General features: G+C 35.8%; 1 pseudogene; it reads right to left on the bottom strand.

Moving 5' to 3' along the window:
• Nucleotides 1–1,092: 1,092 nt before the first annotated feature.
• LOC129079026 (pre-mRNA-splicing factor SPF27-like) overlaps nucleotides 1,093–14,756 on the bottom strand; it is a 45,847-nt pseudogene continuing 32,183 nt past the window's right edge.

The following is a 14,756-nucleotide window of genomic DNA, read 5'->3' as shown; positions in this document are numbered from 1 at the left end:
CTGCTTAACAGTTCTATATTTCCTTTGCTGCTGTAAAGCTCATCTGCTTGTGTATTCTGTCAGGATTCATGATCATTCCTTGTCATTAAGATTAATATCTCAATTTTATAGACCACAGATGCTGCAGGTAGAGGAGAGGCAGATGGTAAAATGGTGCTCTCAAAAACATGCTCTAACTGTAATTCTTAATTTAATTGTATTTCCACTGGACGTCCCCAAACTTTATTAAATTTTTATAGTTAACTCAAGAGAGCTTTGGTCTTGTCTGTAAGTACTAACTTAAATGCATAGCCTGGTTCTTGGTAATGGAACTTGTGTGTCAGTGAACAAGGCGTCTGTAAAATAGAATGGAGGCAGGGTGTCTTTGCTGGTGGTACATGCCAAGTGTTGGCATATATCTTTATTTCAGATCATTTTGGTAAAATGGTTTTTGTAAATCTGAGAGTAGATGTCACCAAAAAGATTAACAATGTCAAAACATTTAGTGAATTCAAAGGAAATGGTAACATGGTTTTAAATAAAATAAGAAATATGTCATTCGTTTTATGTGAAAATTGGAAATTTTGATTTTTTAAAGGCAAGTTTTAGTATGTCATATAGACATCCCATGAAAAACTAAACTATATTTGTGTCCTATTGTATAATATGAATGGTAGTAGGATTTTTTTTAAGTTAGCTTTGTTGAGCATAGAGAAAAATTTACTTCTCCAAGAAATTTTCTAGAATTTAAAAAAATAAGGTTTTTAAAAAGCTAATATTATGAACTGACAATAAATAGTTGTGTCAAAACTCAGCTATTTTAACATATTTTAGAATATGCCCACTTATTGATATAAGGGACTTTACTGAAGCACTGTTCATTAGAAATGTAATGCAAGTCACATGAACAATTTTATATATTTTTTACCACCAGGTTGAAATATTTCATATTGCTCATATACAAATAGACTATAACAGTCCACTTCTATAGTTTCTAAACACTTTGCCACTGATGATTTCTCTAAGATCCTGTTGTCCTTCATGGTTCTGGTGCTCCATTTTCTGTGAAAGCCCAATTTCCCTGACTTCTACCCACCAAAGTAGTTTGTCTTCTCAGAAATTTTGTCTGACATTTTCTGTGTTGGCTTCTTTGTCTTGCTGCTTTATTTGAAACTTGCTGCTTCATTCATCGGTTAATTGTACAATAGTTTTTTCAATCTCAGAATTCTTATTGACCATGGATCCCCAATTTGACTCCATTTCTTTCATTTCGATCCAGCTGTGAGTTTTATGTTCTTTCGCTGTCAGTTTAAACCTTGACTTACGTTTCCTTAACTTCTGGAGCTCTTTCTGTTCACGTTCAATCATATGAACTAGATCGTCATTATATACTTCCCAAGGCTTTGCATCCATGCTGTGGCATTAGTTCCAGATTCTCAACTCGAACTGCTTGATGCTCTAGCTGGGCCACAGGATTATTTTACACATTCTTGCCCTGCAGTGATGTCAATTTTGTGACCCGAGGAAGGGGCTGAGGTTCATATAATTTCATACTGAGCAATTCAATTGGTTGTTCAGCAGCCAGTCTTTCAAATTCAATACTCATTATGTCGGTTTCAAAAGCAGAATAATCCAGGATTGTGCTGTAGCTCAGGTAATTCTTAGCAGGTCGGTATCTGCGAGTTTCCTCCTGCACCAGCGCGCAGCCGGCTTCCTGCACACCAGGCACTTCATAACATTGGTGGAAATACTGACACACGTCCACAACCTCAGTGGCCACCAAGCCGGTGCCGCCGTTCTTAAATTCGCTGGTTTTCGGAGTCTGCAGAGTATCAAGCCCATTCCATTATGCCTGCCTGTGTAATTTTAAATTTTGTAGTTTCCACACTAAGGAAAATGGAAAAGACACAGGGAAATTCCATTTCTATAAATTTCATTTAACACAAGATAGTATAAAATTATTTTAACATACATATTGGGAGTATAATTTTTTTCCTAAGCCTTCATAATTCAGTGTGCATTTCACTTATGGTGCAAATCAATTTGCACTAGCCATGTTTCAGGTGTATGATAGCCACATGTGGCTAGCGACTAGAGCGTTGGCAGCTTGGTTTGGATGGTGGGGCACAATAGTAAATAACACAGGCTAGCCACTAACTTCAGAGGTTTTATAATCTATTACCGAACACAGGCTTGAACCATCAGTGCAATTTTAAAATTTTACACTTCTTACAATTGTTAAAAAGCATCAGTAAAATTAACATTGTTGAGTACAGGCCTGGCATTTAATGTATTCCGACTTTACATATGCCATGGATGAATGTGTTCTCTGTGTGGGTGAGATCACTCTTGGCATTCTTTTAAGGAAATCCATTCAAAATTAACACTCCTTTGTAGTCAGTTAATATTCTTTTATATTTGTTTTCCATTTTCCCATATCAATATTACACTGTAAGTTTGAAGTTAAAAACTCATGCAGAAAGAGCATAATAATGCTTTAATGCCTTTATATATTGTTAAGAAATGAAATAGCTAGGTACAGAATCAAAAAAAGTTACCAGAGAAAACTTTATTTAAAATGAGAAAAAATACAATATTTTTTTCTATAGCTTTACAATTTCTGTGATTTCTACTGGCATGTGTTTTTAAAAGCTTTCTACCAGGGACTATAGATCTATAGGATTATTATGAAAGTAGTGTATTTATTATGAAATCTTGCAATTATATCTAACTTATACATGAAAGTTGGTATTAATAAAGTACTTAAGCATTAAAATATTAATAGTATAAAACAATTAAAATATAAAGAGGCTAGTTTATACATGACATAAACTCTGTTGTTTATAGATTTACCTTAACTGATTTCATGTAGTTCAGGCTTACCCATTAATGGTACCAAAGATAGTTATATATTTACTGAGTTTTGAAGAATGACAAAAAGCACAGATAACCTAGAAGTTTAATGGTCACTCATCCAGCTAAAAATCTGTTCTCATGTTGCTACCTAACTAAAATTTTCATAGAAGTTTAGATACAGGAGACTATATGGAGTACAACTCCATGAGTAGTCAACTCCATGAGAACTTTCCTTAGCTGGAACTTAATGACTGGTTAGAGCTGGATTTTCTGAGGGAGAAGTAGGCAGGTCTTTCTCATTATGAACAGAAACAAATAGAGTTGAAATTGACAATAGTTGCTGGGAGAGTAAAGCTGATGGCTTCCATTTGAGAAATCACAGTTAAAAAAAGGATGAGCAATCTAAGGCTAATTAATAGAGACTTAGAATCTTAAGCTTGGTCCAGTAAGTGATACGGTACCAATACACTTTTAAATCGGGGAAGTGGCATAATGAAAGTGGCATTTTTGGAAGATTCATCTAGCAGAAGTGACAGGAGTGACGTAAAGCAGCTGAAGGGAAATATCAAAGAGGTTAGGTTGGGTGACCAGATCCAATAATAGATCTGAAGATTTAAAACAAACTTTCGTAAAATGGGAAACTCATGCTTTTTTGACAGCATAGGGGATGGAGCTGGTGAAAAAGGGCAAGTCAGAGCAGGCTGAGGAAAAAGAATAAATGTAGCATTAAATTCGTTCAGAAACTAGGCCCTAACAGGATTTGGGGGCTCTGGGTGTGGAGTGGGATGGACAGAAGAAGAAGAAAAGACAATTCTTCCTCTAATAGGATGGTATAAAGCAGTAATATTTTGAACTGTACAAGTGAGTTCTTTTAAGTTTCTCTTTTCCAGCATAAAATATAGTGGAATTACATTTTATATTATTCTTACATCTCATTCCTGAGAGCTAAAGTAAATTGAAAGTTGGTTGAAAAATTACTAAGTGAACTATGGTGATTCTTTCATCTCCTTTTAAAAAATGTACATGTTTTGGTTTGAATTATTTAGAAAGTTGTAAAACCAAAGTGGATTTATGTTTGCCTTATTTCTACATATGGTTACGTTTTGAAAAGTTCGCCTTAGGATGGCATTGGATTATGATAAAATTGGGCATAGCAAAAGAAAAATTACAAAATTCGGAGCAGTAGCAGATTTTATAAGTCATGTTATTACATGTGTAGAAAAAAATAAATATTTATTGACTATCAAATACTAAGACTATTGAGGGTATTGGGTATACATATATAAACAAAAATAAATAAATAAAGAAAATCTGTCTTTTATAGTCATTAAACAAGTGAACAAATATATGTATTTATACATTTTGAAAAATGATTGTTATGAATTGAATTATATCTTCCCCACATTCATATGTTCAAGTCCTAACGCCCCGTACCTCATGATGTGATCTCATTTGGAAATAAGTTTGTTGAAGATGTAATTAGCTAATTTAAGATGAGGGCACGATAGAGTAGGGTGAGCTCCTAATCCAATATAACTGCTGTCCTTGTAAAGGGGAAATTTGGATATAAACATGGGCACAGGAAGAACAACATGTAAGGATGAAGGCAGGCCTCAGGGTGATATTTCAATAGGCCAGAAATACCGGAGATTGCTAACAAACCACCAGAAGCTAGAAGAAAGGCACGAAACAGCTTCTTCCTCACACATCTCAGAAGAATTCAACTGTGCTGACACCTTGCACTCAGATTTCTAGCCTTCAGTCCTATGGGTCAATCATTTTTTATTGTGTTAATCACCCCGTTGGTGGTGTTCTGTTATGGCTGCCCTATTCAATATAATAGCATGCTACAAGGTAAGTGTGTGGACACTAGATTGGATTGGTGATGGAGGCCTCTTTGAGGAACTTACATTTCATCAGATGCCTGAGGGATGAGAAGAGTCAGTTGTGGACAGTGCTGGAGGAAGAGGGATCTGGGCAGAAGAAAGGGTATGTGCAAAGGCCCTGAAATAGGGAAGAACTTGGCATAAGCAAGGAAATGAAAAAAGACCAGTGTATCAGGAGCACAGCCAGTGAGGTGAGAGGAGCACAAGATGAGACTAGTTAGACTTTGGTAACGAATTTGAATTTTATTCTAAGACCAATTGGGAGAATTTTATGGGCTTAACTCGAGTGGTGATATAATCTAATTTATATTTTTAAATAAATTCTACTTGCTATGCAGACCATGGTATGGAAAGTGAAGTGGAAAATGTAATTAGAAAATGACAGCATCGGGCCAGGTATTCAGGCTTAGAATAAGCTTGTGGTAGCAAAATACATATGATTTGAGAAAACACTTCATATTGGGAGTTAGAGGGAATCTGTCAGGTTTTTGACTTGAGCTACTGGGTGCTTCTTTTTGAGATGTTGTTTGCTGAGGTAGAAAGGATGGGAGATGGCAAAAGGAGTAGAAGAGAACAAGAATTCAATGCTGAGTATGCTGTACCTGGTGTGGCTGTGAGATAGCCAACTAGGAATGCCAAAGGGAAGATTTGTTGGGCCAATGAAAGCCTAAGGGGGAGGCGGAGAAACGGAAGTTACGTGAATTGTGCGGTGATCCCGGAGTCCTGAGCACTAACAGTGCTGCTGGCCTCCTGATGCCCCGGCCCATGTCCTCGCAACCCCATGCAAATGCCTGGTCAGTGACATTATGGTGTCATTCAGTTAGGTGTAAGGGGGGTGCTTTCAGGGGTTATATTGAGAATAAATGTAAAAGCACCCTTGTAGCAAATAAAGAGATATAAACAGATGGAGATTAGAGACACACCCTGCCAAGAACACAGAAATAAGATCCAGAAGGCAGGAAATTTACTTACAGCCTTGCTGCTTATTGGCTTACTTGTGCCTCAGAAAAATGATTTCATAGTGTCAGAAGACCTCTCTGATACCTATTAGTTTAAAAAGTTGACAGCTCCTTAGAAATTGCACTTTGTGGGTACATAGCCTCATAATATTCTTGCACATGTGTACAAGGAGGTATGTATAAGGACCCTCACTAAAAACATTATTTACAACAGCAAATTTAAAGGAGCTTAAGCAGCCACCTAAATAAATAAATAAATAAATAAACAAACAAACAAACTATATTTATATGACAGAATGCTATTTAGCTTTTTTTTTAAATGAACTAGATCTATGTGTTTATGTAAAGATCACCAGTATAGCATGTTGAATGCCAAAAAAGTAGGTCTTAGAATTATACTTGAAATAATTTACCTTTTGTAGAAGCACACGTATGTAAAAATGTTAAACATAGATAGGAAGGATGCCATTAATAATTGGAATGGGGAAGAAAACAAAACTAGTGATGAGCTATATAGAAAGCTGAAGTTTAATGTTTTACATAAAATCATATAAAATATACATGTAAAAGGGTTAAAAGAAGTTTGTTATATTATTTTTACATCGATATTAAATTAACTTTATGACTTGATAAGTATGTTCAAATGAATTATTTTCATTTTATCATAGAGAATAAAAGTTTCATTTCCATAAACTGCATATTTTAATACCACATTGTTAATTTCTTAAGAGTAGACAAATCATTGTATCCCTTATAACATATTTTTTCATTTTAAATTTACACTTAAATTTTACTTAAGAAACTATGAAATGAGTGCTTCCATTGCGTTAGGCACTGTCCCATTTATACTGCTTCAGATAAGAACTTTCTAAAGGAGACACTCTAAGTCTTATCTTACAAAAAATAATTTGATGTTCTTAGAATTTTAAGCGCCCAAAGTCACATAGCTGGTAAATAGAAGAGAGACAAGTTGAAACTCCACTTTTTTACCCTGTCCTGTTCTTTCCATTACACCAAGACTGAGATATGTTTTTATGCTGAAAAGACTGCAGAACTTTCATAATTCCTTAAAGTTGGTGTTTCACTGAGTTGGTATGTTGTGTGAATATACTGAACATAACATTCACATATTTTTCATATAAATATTGTAAAAATTCTGGAAATACACATTAGTTAATGAAGGAAAGTAAGTAACTTTAGGAATTCCATCTTGATAATGGAATTACTCTTGTTAATAATAGAAACGCTATTTTCTATGTTATGGTCTGTTTTTGTTTTTCTGGAGAGCATTATAGCTATTACAATTGTGTTCCTCTTAATAGTATGTTGTTATTTTTTATGTTAAAATACACAAAGATTTTGCTGTATTTAGAATGGAAACAGAAATGTTACGCTATTAAGGAGTGTGCAATTCCACTGGTTCACTTTCCAAAAGAGGAAAAAATATAAGACAACTTCAAGAAAAAACTATATAACAGGTATATTTGACAAGGGGTTCACAAATATAACTTCACAGTCATTTTAAGCATTTGCTTCTTCCTTTCTTGCCTTCTCTGCCTATTGTCCCTGTTCCTCATCTTAACAGTTTTTGTTATACTTGAATGATGCGATCAAAGCATAGAAGCTGTTGTTTTCAACCTTTATTAATGTTTTCTAACTCATTTCCCTGTTTGCCTGCTGACAACCTGCCAAAATCACCCTCTGGTGAATTGTAAAAAGATTGGGGTAGCAGTCAGCAGACCCAAATGTGTTGCAGATAATTAGTAGATCAGATCTTTGTCACAGCAGATACTTGGCTACCCACACATCTCTATTTTTAAGACTGAGTGTTACACAATGTGTGTTCATTGTCTGTTTTAGTGTGAAGAGCACATCTCTGCAGTGTACATAATAGAGCTGAGTTGAATGAGAAATTCCATTCTTTCGATGTTTTGTGTTGTGCTGTTACTGGTTAACACGTGAGATATACCTGTTGGGTGAGTAATTGAAACCACCTTGGACTTTTAAGCAGCTTTAGGAAGGGAAGTTACCTATTTCGCTACTTACGAAGTAATCCAACCGCCAGTCTTTGTTTTCCAGTAAAGGCAGGACATAAAAATCTCCTTAGATGATCACATTTGTTTTCATGCTAATGAGTTCAGATAAATTTGATTGGCAAGAATGGGGGTCAGAGGATTAGTTTTTGAATTGCACAAATAAAAAAAGCTTCTTCAGTGTTAGATAAGAAGTGATAAATTTAGGTAAAAAGAAGAAATTAGACTTTAGGATGATGAAAATGCCAGGGTTATCAGTGGGCTGTCACCAGAATTGATGGCAGAATAGCTGGTAATGAATTATTATCTAGTGATGCGCTCCCTTTAAAATTCTAATGATGCAGGCTCTTGCTTGTGCACATGTAGGGTGTGCATGTGTGTGCGTTGTATTCAACGGGCACATTCAGCACTTGACTCATTTCATTCTTCCCTTACTTCTCTAGGTGCCAGCCTCTGTTTCAGTATCAAAGGAAATTCATCTGTTTATGGTATTAATGATCTCAAGGTGCGAGAATTATGTAGTCATGATATAATGGACTAGTTACTATAATATTATAACCAGAAATAACTTATTCTTAAAAAGATAATAATGCCAAAACCAGTTTTCAAGTCTGAAAAAACGGAGGAAAGGTCATGGTTGCTCCAAGATGGTGAACTTGGAGAAGCCACATGAACTCTAAAAGTTACACATACTTAATAAGTAAAATGTATGCAAAAATAGCTGTTCTTTTTTTTTTCCCCCAGAAAGATTCTTACCGGGGTAATTAAATTGATATAATTAAAATCCCATTGAAAGTCTTAGATGTTTTATAAATGCAAGGCTTTATTAGTAATAATCTAAATATTAACCCTGGATTCTTTCCTACATCAGCAAAGGAACATATAGCAAGGACTCATGGACAAAATCAAAGGGGAAGAGCTGAGGGAGGGAAGGAGGGAGGGGGCAAGGGAAAGTGGTGGAGGGTAAGCAGAGACAAATGTATTTGAAAAAATAAATAAAATAAAAAAATTTAATTAAAAAAATAATAGGTGTCTACTATATTTCAAGTACATACTGTTCCAGGTACTAAGAATAAAGGAGTAAACAAAACAGATGGTTGTTCTTGCCTCTATAGATCTCAAGCATTAGTGAATTCAATGAATTAGTCAAATAACAATAATAGAAAAAATTATAAAATAAGTTGCTGATAAGTTCTATAAAGTAAAATAAGACAAATAAGATGCTTTAAGTATGAGCTACCTGTAGAAAAACTTGAAGGAGATGATGCCAAAGCAGTGAGTGAGGCCCAAATTGTGCATTGAAATACTGGTTTAAAAAACATCCATTCTTGAATGAATGATATTCCATTACTCAATCGAAGCCATGTATATCACTTACCATTATTTCATAGAAAAATCAGTAGTTTGGTACGCAAAATCTTTTTCTCACCCCACGCTTTTATATTTGTAATGAAAAAATTAAAGCTAATTTACTCTATATCCATTTCTTCGACATGCAAACAAAAGTTATTAATACATGAAATATGAAGTATTTATTTTGTATAAGGTCATGTGAGTGCAATGTAATAAAATTAATCTGACAACATATGCAAATTATTGTAGAAAGATAAATCTATCCAAAGTAACATTGTGCTCTTCAAAGTTAAACAATAATATTGGAAGAGAAAAATAAATTTCCAGTATGCCTCTCTTAAATAAATGAAAACAAATTGTGTTTAGAATATGTGAAAAATAAAACATTTTCTTGAAACTCAAAAAAAAATAATGTTGGATTAGCCTGTCTCCACATACTCACACACAAATTAATGTATCCTTTCTTAGCACAGATGACCGAGAAAACAGATCTAGAAGCAAAAGCTTACGTGCTAACATTTCATCAGGGAATGAGATCCCTAATTCTGGGATGGGGGGTGGGCTTGTAATATTATCAGGGAAGTAAGGAGTGCATTACGAAACAGACCACCAGGTAATCCAGTCAACTTGTCTGTGTGTGTGTAGATCCAATGGCTCTCATCTTTCTGTGGCAAGAGGCAAAGCCTGAGGTAGGAGGCTAGAGTGGTGTGAGAATGCTGTTGGTGGAAATTAGGCTCTTCCATGGGATGGTAAGAAAAGCATTCCAAGGACCCATGTACAGGAGACTGTGGTTTGGCTAGATGATTTATTTGGGTGGAAATAGAAGCTGCCCCCTGGGCTTCCAATGTCCCATTTCCCTCCATCTTGCCTTGGAATAAGCCCAACCTTGTCCTTAGCAAGGCCAAAGCAAAAGCCAGTGTCCAGAATTTTGCTTCATGTTAAAGCTTAGTCCCTTGGAGCCCACACCCGCTGCTGCAGGCCCTGGTAGCTGCTAGACCCATGTGGTCATGTGTATTCTTGGGCAAGAGAGAATATGTAAACACATGGGGCAAATACAGGGAGACAGAGAGAGAGAGGGAGAATGCTTCTTTGTTCCCCGTGGATTATATCAGCTTGGGTTTGGGATGGACTAGGTGCTCATTCAAAAGAATCAATCAGCTTCCCAGCTGTTGTGGGCTTTTTGATGAGTCTACCTCCTAGATAGATTAATAGGCGACTTTGGTCAAGCACCTGCCTCTATGCCCCCCAACAATCTGGTACCAGAGGGCGGGAAAGAGAAGTGTTAATGACCTTGGTGAAGGAATGCTATAGTCTCCTGGGAGGGAAGATGTAACTTCCTGTAGAAGCAAACAGGCTCATGCTACCCTGTTTATTAAATGCCATATCAATGTCTAATTTCCTTTGCCTTCCTTTCATATTAATGGTTAACTAACTACCTACAGTAACACTAGGAAATGAGGAGGAGTCTGATGAGGAATTAGGATCACCTACTGTCTTATATTTGGCCTACTACGCAGATGGAACATAAGATAAACATGTGTGCCCAGGATGTTGATGGAACCCAATAAACTTCCCTTCACTAAAATCTTAACTGTCTCCTCCATGGCCTATAAAAATGTGACAGATGTCAGCTTATCTTAATTGGGAATAAGGGGAGGTGCTGTCAGTAACATCCAGTCAGAACTATGGCCCAGTCAATCCAGGAGGATAATAAACTTGTCTGGGCCCTAGTTCTTATTGAAAACTATTAAATTATAAGGAAGAAAAGCTTCAACCATATTGAAAAATCTATAAAATACAAATTAAAGCAAAAAGATAAAGTTGTCTTCTAAAAAATCTATAAAATTGTTTAAAATAAAACAGATCAAAAATTATACTTTGTTTTTGTTATATAGGAAGGGTGAATTTTCCTGTAATGCTAATGATTGTTATAAAAACATACTCTCTTGTTTAAGATTACTCATTGCTACAAATGACAGGAATCCTCTCTCTTAAACTTAAACAAACACACAGTCATGTACACAGAAAAACAACTATTGTGGGTTAGATTAAGTCTTATCTCTGTCATAAGAGAGCAGCCACATGATATGGGGAAAATGTAGTGTAATGTAACTTAGCTGTTCGTGTTTCTCAGGTTCCTAACAAGAGTACGCACCCACTCATAGTGCAATACATAAAGAGTTGGGCCCTTCCTGGTCGGGATAGCCCATTTTTTTAATGTATAGTTCTTTCATGAAAGGTGTAGGCAAACTGCAGCTGCAGAGGCTAAATCTGGAGCACTGTCTGATTATAAATAAAGTTTTATTAGAATACTTCCACTCTCATTCATTTATATATTGCCTATGGCTGCTTTCCAAAGTTGAGAAACTGCAGCAGAGCCCATATGGCCTGTCTACAATATTTATTATATGGCTCTCAAAAGAAAAAATAATTTCAGTTCTGTTTTATATTATTGGCTTGCATTAAAATTGATGAAGACTTTATAGTCACAAATAATATACACCCTTACAAAAAGTATTCATAGGTATTCAAAGCTCTTTTGGTTTTCAGGCCTGACAGTGTTAACAAAGCCCAATTCCTGTTGAGGATGGACCAAGTGTTCCAGATTTCCAGACATGGAGAAAACTGATTTTTGCATAATGAACCCTCTGACTCTAACTTAATAATTGTTCATATAAGATCATCTTAACTAAAGACCAACCAAATATCTAATATAGGTATATGATGGCAAAATATGTAAAATACCTTTTATTATAGCAAATTCATCTCTACAAATTTATACTTAAGGCATTTATGTACAATTTTTCTACAAAGTATGCATATAAAATTTATACCAAATAAATAAAAATTATTCTAAGTGTTCCAAGACTGGTAAATAAATTCTACTGCCATTCTGTTGTAATTAGTATAAATATATACATAGAGAGAGAGAGAGTTAAATGGTAGAATAGTTTACCATCAGTATGTAGAATGTAAAGGATAATCACTTTTTTCAAAACTGTATTTGTATATAATAGAATATTTTGATATATAAATATAATTTATCTTTTTCCATTCTTGATAACTATATTTTAATTACTACATGCCTTCCACCTTTAAGACCAATCTACATGGTGGATACTTGGTGCTATGAGGGAAGAACTATGGAAGCATCGTACAAAAGCGATCAATTTTTCCTTTAACTTTCAAGATAGAGTTTTAAAATTTAATTGACAAAGCAACAGTCTACAAACCAAAGGACAATTTGTATGTAAAAACTAGAGGATTAAGGTAGAGCATTTTCCTATGAGGTATCCCATGAGTCTTTGGATTGGAAGATTGTGAGCCAGAGCCTTGAGGACTCAAACCTGAGAAAATCACAGACCAGGGGTGGATGCAAAGTAGCATATAACTAAAATGATAATGCTTCACAGTGGATGAAATTAACTGTTGCAAGTAGGTGCTGTGTTATTATTACTATTTTATAGATTAAGAACATGAGACACTGGAGGTTAGGTAATTTGAACAAGGTTATTCAAAACTGGTAAGTCATAGAGATGATAGTTTAATTCATGTAATTTGGCTAAAGAGAAGATGCTTTCACTTCTATGTGATATGGCTTCTCCAAGACACAATCATATTTCTCCCCCAGTAAAAGTGATTTAGCACCTTGGCCGGATACTCCATTGGTTAGGGCATTGTCCCAATATGCCAAGGTTGCAGGGTCAATCTCTGGTCAGGGCACATGCAAGAAGCAACCTTTGAATGCATAAGTGGAATAACAAATCAATCTCTCTCGTTCTCTCCCTGTTCCCTTCTCTCTTAAAAAAATCAATTAAAATTATTTAGCCAGTTGAAGACTAGGAGGAAGAAGGAAATTAGAATTGGAAAGGAAATTAAAGAGACAATGTAAGTGCATAGAAGTTATTGAATTCTGATTCTGTCTCCTCCTGGGTTTGAAAAATGCTATCGAATAAATATCTGTGTCTTACCAAAATCCATACGTTAAACTCTAACACAAAACATGGTGTTGGATATGAGACCTTTGGGAGGTAATTAGATCATGAGGATAAAGGCTTTATGATGTGATTAATGATTTTAAAAGAAGAGACCAGAGAAAGTTGGCTTCTTCTTTTTCTGTTTTCTGCCACTTGAAGACACAACAAGATCATGGCGACTGCAAACCAGAACCTGAACATGCTGACATTGCAGTTCTCAGACCCCAGAACTCTGAGAACTAAATTTATGTTGTTTAAGCCATCCAGTCTATGGTGATTTGCTTTACCAGCCCAAAATGAATAGGACAAACCCGAAGGGTGTAGTGGGGCATATAAATCTTTTTCTAGTGGTGAAATTCTAGAAAGAAATCCAAGGGATAAAATTACTTATACCTAAATGACCATAGATCTCCATTTCCCTGGACAGTTCTGGTTTTCACCTGTTATTGTATTACAGTAAATATCAACAGCACCCCTTTCCATTCACAAAAGCATCCCAGTTTAGAGAATAAATGACATGGTTTCCCTATTCACACATCAGTTACTACATGGAACTTCAGTAAGAGGTTGATCCACAGACCACCCTCCTCCATCACGAGCAGAGTAGGATGTAGACATAGCGGCAGCAGGAGAAGCCACCATGCATTGTCTGTGCCAAGAGAACATCAGCAGCAGAGATCAGGAACAGACACTCACACCCAAATGCCATGTCTGTTGAGACATCTTGATTACGGGCCAAGTCTGTGTACAAGCTGGGGCTTTCCCACCACTCTGTCTGTCCTAGTCCTTTTGCGATGCTCTAACAAAGTGCTGTACAGATTGAGTGGCTTAGAAACAACAGAAACTTCTTTCTCATAGTTCTGGTGTCTGGAAATCTCAGATCAGGTGCTGGCATGGTGAGGCAAGGGCCATCTTTCAAGGGGCAGACTTCTGGTTGTATCCTCACCTCCGACAGGGGCCAGGGAATTATATGGGATACCTTTTCCAAGGGTTTCACCCTCATTACCTAATTGCCTCCCGAGGCCCCACCTTCTAATACCATCACCTTGGGTATTGATTTCTATGAATTTGGTGGGGTGACATTTTCAAACCTTAGCATCATCGTATCATGGGCAGAAAAGAAGAGAAAAAGAGGAAGAGGTTGAAAATTTGAAATAATGATAGTGAGCTAATCCTGAAGTGATTGATTTATATGAGAAGTGTTTTGATTGTCTTAAAATGGAAAGCTCAAGTTTATTTTCTACTACAAATGTGAAAAGGGAGACTTGTGAAGGAGTTAAGTTATACAGAAATAAGGTCAGATGTCTCCACCTTCAAGTAGTAACATTAAATTTTAAACTACATATATTTTTACATAGATATAAACAGAAAGTGAGTATATCCACCCAAATGTTAAGAGTAATAATCTTCGGTAGTGAGTTTGTGGGTGACTTCTATTTCTTTCTTTAATTTTTATATATTCTCCAAATATTCTCAAATGAACATGTATCAGCTTTGCACTAAAAAGGAACTTTTTTTTAGAACAGATGCCTTTATGCTTTCACCATTCTGTGCTGGCTGAAGCTAGTTAATCTGAAAACTATTCCACCTTGAAGTGTTAATGAGCTAATAAGTTATTTCTGGGTGAGTTACTTTTCAAAACTGCTGAAATCATACCTTTAACTACACTTGTACTCCATCCACTTGTAGGGAGGACTTGGCTTATACAGTGGC

This window comes from Pteronotus mesoamericanus, unplaced genomic scaffold, assembly GCF_021234165.1.
Source record: "Pteronotus mesoamericanus isolate MK-2021 breed Mesoamerican mustached bat unplaced genomic scaffold, CSHL_Meso_final contig_75, whole genome shotgun sequence".
NCBI classification, from domain to species: domain Eukaryota; kingdom Metazoa; phylum Chordata; class Mammalia; order Chiroptera; family Mormoopidae; genus Pteronotus; species Pteronotus mesoamericanus.
The sequence above is the reverse complement of the archived record's forward strand: the minus strand, read 5'-3'. Positions and strand labels throughout refer to the sequence as shown.